An 11,054-nucleotide genomic window follows, 5' to 3' on the forward strand; every position below is an offset into this window, starting at 1 on the left:
AACATGTTGTCAATTAAATGTTGTACGTACATTATATGTTTGTCAAGGTATTATTATAACCTAAGTTCATAAGTTGCAATCGCAACTAAAACAAATATACGCTTCATTATATTTGCTTCCTTAGATTAGGTATTGCAACTGGATTGGATTGAAGCAAGTAAAGGTATTATCACTTTTAGCCTGAGTCCGAAAAAGTGTGTATATATATATATATATATATATATATATATATATATATATATATATATATATATATATATATATATATATATAACATACAATATATACTACAAGAAAATATATATATATATACCTATTATTTTTACAACTGTTATACAGTGTCATTTTTCCAAGCAAGTAATGGATAAATCCACGAAATTTAATTAAATCCAATTTCAACATAATAAATCATACGTTTGTACTATTCTCAATAAATCTCAAAACCTAATCTTCATTGAACATAAATTAAAACAACCTACAAATTCACAACTAAGTTAAGTTATTGAATCAAAACTGTCTTTTCCACAAAAGAAAGAAAGAAATCTAACAATTCTATTTATAAAAGAAACATATAATGGCCCATGCAATTTGTCTTAAGTAATAAATAGTGGAATGGGCTTATAATGAAGGAAGTGAGCATGTTTTTGCACGTACGCATATACACACATAGTCTATATGCACCGGCGAAAGCAGAATTTTTACCAAGAGGATTCAGAAATATTAACCTTATATATACAGTACAATTTTTGGTGAAGAGAGTTCCATCGGCTGAACCACCCTCCGCCCACCTAACTCGTCATACCAATGTATTCAAAAAATTATATGCAAATGGAATGGTCGAATCAAGTTATTATGAAAGATCTACTGCCGGGGATTGTGGTAATATGGATAAGATTGCTTTACTCTTAATCAGAGATTTCAAGTTCGAATTTTAAAAATAAAAAAGTTTCTATTAAAAAATACTTTCCCTTTTAATGAGCCTTACATGAAAAAATTCAAATTATTTTAAATTTTAAAATAATTACCGAACACTAAATGAAAAACAAAAAATTTTAATATAAAAGAGAAAGAGTGAATGCATGTGCACACATGGATGGGCCATTTCCTTTGTCCTAACAAAGTTAAACAGTCCTACAATATATATATATATATATATATATATATATATATATATATATATATATATATATATATATATATATATATATATATATATATATATATATATATATATATATATATATATATATATATATATATATATATATATATATATATATATATATATATATATATATATATAATTGGTAAGTGCGCTATGAGATCAGGGGCTAATGTAGTATTAATATTACTTAATAGTTTTGGCTTAAATCATATTTAAGTGTTAGAATGTTCGTTATATAAGTAAAAATAATTGATTTAGAAACTCGTAAATCAAATTAGCTAAGATAGAATCTCGAACTCAAATTCATATGGCTCAAATTTTGAATTCTCCTCTATAGAGCATTCATTATCAAAGTTCTCTAGTATCAAAAATATATAACATGCGGCGTTTGATTGCTGGGATTAGGGATAATACATGCAAAATTATTTTATCTTACATTTGATTAAATTTCGAATCCGATATTAGCAATTCCAAAATTAATTTATATCGCAATTGTGGAATTCTTCTATTACACATTCAGGATAAGATAATAATTTTGGGATTACTTAATCCCTGAATAAAATACTACAATGACAAATATGCCATTTTTCAACGCTCTTCCTCCAAAGTTTTTAAAAAATTTCAGATTAAACTTAGAAATAAAAGTTTATCCAAATTTTCGTAAAAATAGCACGGTATAACCAGTTTTCGGACTAGTCATTCAAAAATAGGCAGTGTTTACGAAGTCAATGAAAAATAGCCACTATTTTGCTGCAACAAAGACTGGTCCAACATAATATACTGGAGTTCGGTGCACCTGTGTATGAACTCCAGCATATTATGTTGGACCGGTATACTTTGCTGAATCCAATATAATATACTGGAAACTGGAGCACCGATGCTCCAAACTACTGGACAATTATACTTGCTGGAACTCCAGTATATTATGCTGGAGTTCTAGTGTATTTATGCCGGAACTCCATCATATTATGTTGGAGTTCCAGCATAATATACTGACATATTTTCCGGGTTTTGAACAGTGTTTTTGCTCAGATTTATTTTTACATGAAAAGTGACTAAATTTCGATTACTTTTGAAACTGAGCTATTTTTGAACGACCAATTGTAAATCTAGCTATTTTTGAATTTCTCCCAAAATTTTCTAGTATACGCCAAACACGTAATTTATATTATACCTTGTATATTCTATTTTTAGTCCAATGACATCTTCTAATAATATTATATCCACTAAATAATTCTGTTATTATTTAATTTTTATATTATAATCCCATCATTATAATTACGAAATAATTTATTTTCCAACCAAATGACCCTAAGAGTCTAAGACATTCAGTTAAAGGTGTAATAATTCTAACCATTCTATACTACTCCTAAGTGGTGTTGTCAAATTATATTATAGATTTTCATTATTTGACTTTTTTTTTTCCATTGTAAGTTGTTCTTTTTAAACATAATCCAAGATAAGCTATTAAATTTGTCTCTTATGTTTGAATTTTTATAACATTTAGTAGTGACAGCATTTTAAAGGTAGAATTATGAGTTACAAACCAATCTATAAATACTTTTCTTATTTTGACAATTTTCGTCGAGGTTAGAACTTTTTTTATTACTATTTCCTTTTATTAATATATACAACTGTCAAAGAAAAAAAAAAGTAGAAATCCACAATCAATGGTTCATTTTTAAATCAAGAAGCTGCTACTATATCGTGATTAGAGGGTTTAGTTATTGGAAAAATGATACTGTATAACCGTTCTCAAAATAATAGTCGAAAAAATATATATTTTTTGTATATATATATATATATATATATATACATTTTGTATGTTATATAAAAAAATTATATAAATTTTATATACTTTTTCAACTGCCAAATATAAATAATTTCTGCCGCGGGCAAAAATAAAAAAAAACCCTTTATTATTCTTAATTTTCTTCCCACCAACACCATCAATAACTTGTAACAATTGTAGGAGAAAACAGTGGTGATCTATTATTGTGCTAAAAGGCAGAGAAAAATATTTATCGGAATTCGGTGGTTATACGAAATTATATCAACTTTTTATTATTAAGTAATTAGATGGACTTAAATAAGCGAGGACGGGTCAATGCGGGATAGATAAAAGATACAGTATATAGTTCCTTTATGCCAATTTATATGATAAGTTTTTATTTTTAGTCTATAATTTTTTTTATATTTAAAAGCAATTTAATATATATTAAACTTCTCATAGTTTTGTTAATGAGATGATTTATAGCTGCATAAAATTTATTGCTTATTTTAGACCATAAATTTAAAAGTAAAATTATTTCTTTCCTTCTTATTAAATTTTGTGTTCACTCAAATATAATATCACATATATTGTGACTGAAGGAGTAGGGAAAAATACTAAGTTTGACGCCTAATATGGCTTTAAGTAAAGTAATTTTTGCCAATTTGAAAAAGGAAAAAAAGAAATATCGGAAAGTTGACTTTTTTGCATGCTTTGGGAAAGTAGGAAAGCTAAGAAAAAAGTGACAAAAGCTTTACCTTAACCTGATTTAAGTCCTAAAAGTGTTTTGGGTTGGAAAATATCGTCCTTATGAACTCATTTCATCCAAATAAGAAAAAATAACTTCCTACCAAAAAGGCGAAAAATATTTTTCAAACTTTATTCCGACCCTCATCCCGGCCCAATCAACACCCTCGTCACCCATGCCCCCAAACCCCGACCCACCAATACTACGTCACCATCCAACCCCCCAGCTCTCCTCCCTCTCCCAACCAACCAACCACCCCCGGCCACCATCCACTCCTTCATGTGCCCCTTCCTTAGGGTCGGGGTTGGGATTCAAGGCCAGGGTCGAGTATCAGGGTCGTTGTTCGGGACTGAACCTTCGTTGCCCCGCTCATCCCGGCAAGTAACTAAATAAATAAAAAAACAACTTATTTTTCAAGAAAATATTTTCCTTCATGCTAAACACACCCTTAATTGTCTTACATTTGATTTACTAGCGCCTTTCCTTAATTAACGAATCCTCTACTTGATTGTGCTCCTAAAAGCTATGAAGGAGGAGCGGGTTCCCCGACTGCTTTAACAATGACATGCAATCAGAAATAATATTAGATTAAGCCAGATGATAAATTTTTATCATATTAATCACGTCAAAAGGAATTAATGTTGACTTCCAAATTCCAAATGTGAAAACAAACCGAAACAGTAACACGTGTAAAAGTACAACAACAACAACATACGCAGTATTATCCCACACCGTGAGGTCTGGGTAGGGTAGAGTATATATAGACCTTACCCTTACCATGTGAAGATAGAGAGATTGTTTCAATAGATGCTCGACACAGGAAAGCATAAGCACCACATTAATGAAAATATAGACAAGAACGGACAATACCAAAAAGCCATATAAAAGAAGAATAAAAACAACAAGACAATATCGATCAACAATGAAAGAAAACAACAGTTAGTCATAAAAACCTATTACCAAAAGAAAGCGAGATTGCGTGTCAATACTACTGTTATGAACACTCTAGACTACCTACTCTACTACCCTAATCCGCGAACTTCATACCTTCCTATCAAAGGTCATGTCCTCGGTCAGCTGAAGTTGCGCCATGTCTTGCCTAATCACCTCTCCCCACCTCTTCTTTGGCCTACCTCTACCTCTTCGTAGGCCCTCCAATATCAACATCTCACACCTCCTTACCGGGGCGTCTATGCTCCTCTTCCTAACATGACCAAACCACCTAAGTCGCGCTTCTCGCATCTTGTCCTCAATAGGGGCACACCCACCTTGTCGCAAATAACCTCATTTTTGATCATATCTAACCTGGTGTGCCCGTACATCCATCTCAACATCCTCATCTCTGCTACCTTCATCTTTTGAATATGAGTGATCTTGACCGGCCAACACTCAGCCCCATACAACATCGTTGGTCTGACCACCACTCTGTAGAACTTACCCTTATGTTTCGGTGGCATCTTCTTGTCACACAAAACACCGGAAGCGAGTTTCCATCTAATTCATCCAGCCCCAATACGATGTGTGACATCTTCATTAATCTCTCTATCCCGTGAATATATTATTATTGTCTTGTTGTCAACACCCAAAGGGCATAGAGAAGAAAAACAGAAACAGTAACACAAAAATCAGACGAAATAATTAAAAAAAGGGAATTCTTTTGTAAATTTAACAAGCCAAACTTATATACTGAAATCAGCCATCTGCCTTTTTAATGAATAAGAAAAATATAAAATAGGATAAAAACTCAAAGCCAACAACATACCCATCACATTAATTACATGAAGTGATATGCCACATGCACAATATTCATATAGGTACGTACCATGATAAAGTCTATTGATTGTGACTTAACAAAGAAAGTTGACCTAAATTTTTATAATAACCTCATATATTGAACTGCTGCCCCTATATTTAATCAGACTACCCGAGCCCCGTCGAAGATATTGTTCTCTCTAGCAGCTTAAACTTTTATATTCGATGGTTATACACTTTAATATGATGACATAAGTCCGGGCTGCAAATCTCATCGCAACCATTATTAGAAGAATTTTCACGTACTTGAGCAATGAAAAAATATCAAACCCGCACGCGAGGAAGGCAGTTGAAAATATATTCAAATAAATAAGAGCACACTCTATCTAACAACTTAAGCTTAAACATTATAAACCAATTTAACCTATTATAAAATATTGTTTTCTTTATTTTTGAATTACTAAATCCACTTATTATAGGCAGTTATAAGTAATTATCTGTCGAATGTTTTGATAATGTAAAGCTTTTTATACTCTCAGCTTACAGAAGCTAAACTCATGAATGTAACTTGTATATTGTAATAATAATGTAAATAATTCTTATATGGTCAATAAAATTTAACATATTATAATATAGTATTATGTATCTTAATATGTTACTAATTTCACTTATTATGAATAGCTATATGTACCTATTATTCAGAGATCTGACAGTTTAAATTTCTTTCAATTAAAAAAAAAAGATAACTTCTAAACTCATTTTCATTCTCCTCAATCACGAACATGCCAGAGATTAGCAGATAAAAACCAACAAGTGGTACATCACCTAAGCAACAAAAAATCTTTTTTTTTTTCTATCCAATGTGTGGTACGACCAAATTATATTTTTTGGCATTCTATAGCCATAAAACTGCAAATTCGCGCGAGTCCCAAATTTTTGTGTGCTATAGCTCATGCCTTCCGCCTTGGGCCCGGATGGATCCGTCGTGGAATCGCCTAATATTTGTCCCGGACATCAAATACGGCCTATGAAACAATTTCCACCGGAGTCTTACTAGATCCATATTCGCACCGGAAAGTCTTCATTAAGGATAAAACACTCTCTAACAAAGGTGATTTCATACCCATGACTCAAACCCGATACCTCTAACTAAGGATGAAGGCAAGGGCCGATGCACGTGGAACGAAGCGCGACACCTCTTTGTCGAAATTTTTTACGTAATATATATTAAAACTGTACGGATACAATAAGATAAAGAAAATGACACCACTTGACATATATTGTAACTTGGCATGTTTGTTAAGTTCCTGATTTTTCTCAAGGTGGTCAGAGATGTAAACCACAAGTAGATAATATTTTTGTCAAATATTGGAGAGAGCTTCTATTATTAAAAATTACGGTTAAATAGAATTAAACTCACAATATTTTCTAATTTATGACTCAACAAAGTCAATTGACTAAGGCTATTTGCTGTCAAATAATGTGATAATTAATGTTTTTTATTCTCCATTCTTTTATAAATATCGATATTGCTTATAAATTTTTTTACGCACGTCCCTAAACGAAGGATCATTTATCATTCCACTACAATCGTGATTGGTAGCCACACAAAATCTTACTAACCCAAAGATAGAATAGTAGCAAAATATTAGCCTAAAAAGGACAAGCCAAATGAATTGTGCCCATGCAGCTGCCATAAATACATGCACGTGCAACTACTTGAATTGCCAACCTAAGAAAAAGACTTGTTTATTTAACTCAAACAAGAGAGGAACCAACCTACATGCCCATGACTTATCATAAGGAAACTAATGCACGTGTGTCTCATTAATTAGATGTTGATGTTCAATAGTTGGGTTGGGGAAGAAAGGGGGTGGGTGTGGTCTGGCCTGGGAAGGGATTCAGAGAGAGTTTCTAGTTTGAGCTAGATTTAGAACGAGTTCTCTGAGTTCAACTAAATCATACTTTCAAATTCGTCTAATGACTAATATTGCTCGGATCCTCCAAAATCATGTTGTTGCGCTTGTATGTGTCGGATCATAAAATGAGAGTGTTGGCTTAATTAGCCAGGAGTAGGGGAGAGACCTTTTGGTTTGATCTAGATTTAGAAAGGGTTTTATGAGTTCAACTGAATCGTGCCTTTAGGTTAACTAATACTGCTCAGATCCTCCAAAATCATGGTGTCGCGCCTGTACGTGTCGGATCATAAAAAAGGGGGTGGTAGCTTAATTAGCCAGGAGTAGGGAGAGAGAATTTCTAGTTTGAGCTAGATCGAGAACGAGTTTTGTAAGTTTAACTGAATCTTACTTTCAAATTCAAGTAATATTGCCTGAATCCTCCAAAATCATATTGTCACGCTTGTACATGTCGGGTCATAAAAAGGGGGTGGTGACTTAATTAGCCAGGAGTAGGGAGAGAGAATTTCTGGTTTGAGCTAGATTTTAAATGGGTTCTGTAAGTTCAACCGAATCTTGCTTTCTGATTCATCTAATATCGTTCGGGTCCTCCAAAATCATGGTGTCACGCTTGTACGTGTCGAGTCATAAAAAGGTGGTGGTGGCTAATTAGCCAGGAGTAGGGAAAGAGAATTTCTAGTTTGAGCTAGATTTAAAACGGGTTCTGTAAGTTCAACTGAATCTTGTTTTCGAATTCAACTAATATTGTTCGGATCCTCCAAAATCATGTTGTTGCACTTGTACGTGTCGGGTCATAAAAAGGGGGTGGTGGCTTAATTAGCCAGGAGGGAGAGAGTTTTTGGTTTGAGCTAGATTTAAATATATTATGTGAGTTCAACTGAATCTATTGCTTTAAACTCCAGTGAATATTAATTGTTTGGATCCTTCAAAATTATGTTGCCGCAACGCTACGTGTTGGATTCTCAAAAAGTTCTTTCGGAAAATCCGACAAACACCCAATAATATTTTTAAAGAATCCAAACAATATAGTTTCACTATGTATACAATGCAAGAAAATGAATTAAAATTATTCATGTATAATGAGACCATACTCATCTATGTCCAGTAACCTAAAGGAGATGATATTTTAATTAGTCATACAAGACGTTTAGATTCTGAGGTCTAAATTCTAAGTAATTTGAGTGGTTGGAGCAGAAACAGGTGTAAGTGGTCAACTAAATTATTGTAATAACATTAATATGCATCTCCTATAGGTCAAGTCGTAAAGGAAATTCAATAATTTATGGTTTTTCTGCATCATTTTATGGTCAAAAGTGATAAAAATTGCATCAACCATTATTTGCATGATCAATCACACAGCTCAATTTGATGCTGCAACATAGAGCAGGAAGTGAAAGTTTGGATCAATATTTTAAGATTGGAAATTCTGGAGATTGTGATCGAACGGGCAGAGACGGACCCAAGATTTTAACACGACAAAAACATCAGTATTCTTCTCAACCAGTACCTCCTCAAGGCTTTTAGTGTTCAAATCAAATGGTGATGTATATGCACTATTTTGAAAGTGTATATATATATATATATATATATATATATATATATATATATATATATATATATATATATATATACATATATATATATATATATACTATGTCTATCGAAGTTTACGGAATCCACGGACCCCTCAAGATTACACATAAGTTTGTCTCTATACGCAGGGGCGGAGTTAGAGGGTGCAAGGTGGTTCATATAGAAATCTTTGCCAAAAAATTGTATTGTATATATAATGTCAATTTTTTTTATATATATATAGAATATATGTCAAATCCATTTAATACAACCCAAGAGTTTCCAAGCACGAATATCCAGTTCTAGGCATGCAAAGAGGTGTTAAAATGTCTCTTGTTGGTTCAAGAATGGAATATTATATCCGTAGATAGTCTTGGACAATCCTGACCATAGGTGGAGCTAGATCATTAGCTTTGAGTTCGGACCCAACAATTTCTTTGTTTTTAACGCCTCCTAATTTCCAGGAATTGGTCACTTCAATAGCCTTCGATGGTTATACGGGTATCCAAAGGACGAACGAGATGGATATTTGTTGTCCCAACCATTCTCTTAGTCCCAAGCCCGCTAAGGAAAGGGCTGACTTAGAACAAAGTTTTCGTGTTGTTGATTCCTAGGTGTAGTGCTTCTTCCCCTATGCTGCCTATTAGCGCTAGTAGAGTAGGATTAATCCGTAATACAGAACTTCTAGGCGTAACCTTTCGCTTAATGCTAGAATCGATCGAGAATCGAAAGTAGCTTTTCTTTAGATCCTGTATTTATTTTAATTTTTTTTATTGAATATGTATAGATATCTAATTGCGAAATAAGTAATTAAGACTAGCAATGAGTACAATATAAGTTCAGAACCCATAAAATTCAAATTCTAACTTCGCCTTTAAACATCCATTAACATCTATACAAAGAACATGCATTTTCCCACTATAAATTAAACATGCATTCTCCCACTACAATCTACAACTATATACTGAGAAGCAACTGATAACCTATGTGCGTGTCATCCTTGTGTAGAGGCCATGTTAATCGTTCTAATTTTATCGGATGTTCCCAAAGGGACATGACATCCTAGTTGTTCCAAATTATTTTTTAAAAAATAAAAAGAAAGAAAGCAATTGTATCGTTCTAGGGAACCATTTCTCGATTTGTGGGTGTCATCCTAGTGCAGCGGCCATACTAATCTTCTTTGTATCGTTATAAATTAGAGACCAAGTAGCATAAAAATAAGTCTATCTAAAAGGAATATTATCTAAAGCATGGATTATATTTTAGAATAGCATGTAGACAATGCAAATGTTGGGGATGCAACTAACATTAGCACAAGGTGGCAGATATCTATTCCAAAAGTCTACACTGATGAGATTTTGGTAAGGTATGTTAGGCAGAGTTGGGATTTGATGTTTATGGGCTTGAAATTGTAATTATTTTAAATTACTAGAGTTCTAAACTAGTAATTTGTATATATTCAATAAATTTTTTAAGATAAATATAAAGTTTAAACCAAAGCTATTGGGTTCGGCTGAGCCCGTAGACAAGGTTACTCCTATTTTTTTTTCTTTTGGTAAAGCTTTTGTAAAAGCGAAGAATTTAAGTCGATTTTCTCGTGTAGCCCAGAAAGAATGAAATGCCAAAATTAACCGGCAGAAATGACAAAAGTATCCTCAGATTAAATTGTTATTCCGAAAACCAGAGGTATTGCGAAGAGGTGCCTGTATTCCATATTCTCAAGGAAGTAAAGATATAAATATCTAGTAAAAATAAAGAGACAATTAAAAGAAAAAACTAATTGATTTTTTTGTTCATTTCACATTAAAGAGACAAACACATTTTCATTCAATTAATATTAATATATTACAAGATACAATTTCAGAGATGGAGCTAGAGTATTGGGAGCGAGTTCGGCCGAACCCATTTGGTTCGAACTCTGTATTTGTCTTAAATTTTTTTATTGAATATGTATAATTAATCTAAAACTCAATAACTTCAAATGATTAGAATCCCAAACCTATATATTTGAAATCTTGGCTCTGTCTCTGTACAAATTTATAATACCCCAATATTTTAAGTGAGGATATATTGGACATTTAGAAAATAACTTAAGTCCAAAGAAAGAAAAAAAAGGGAAAAAGAAAACTA

The 11,054-nt window shown here is 32.5% G+C and overlaps 1 pseudogene; it reads right to left on the reverse strand.

The window, feature by feature from the left end:
* Positions 1 to 10,040: 10,040 nt before the first annotated feature.
* On the reverse strand, positions 10,041 to 10,149 carry LOC142164399 (U6 spliceosomal RNA; annotated as a pseudogene).
* Positions 10,150 to 11,054: the final 905 nt, after the last annotated feature.

The sequence above is a fragment of the Nicotiana tabacum genome, chromosome 9 (genome assembly GCF_000715075.1).
Source record: "Nicotiana tabacum cultivar K326 chromosome 9, ASM71507v2, whole genome shotgun sequence".
NCBI lineage: Eukaryota > Viridiplantae > Streptophyta > Magnoliopsida > Solanales > Solanaceae > Nicotiana > Nicotiana tabacum.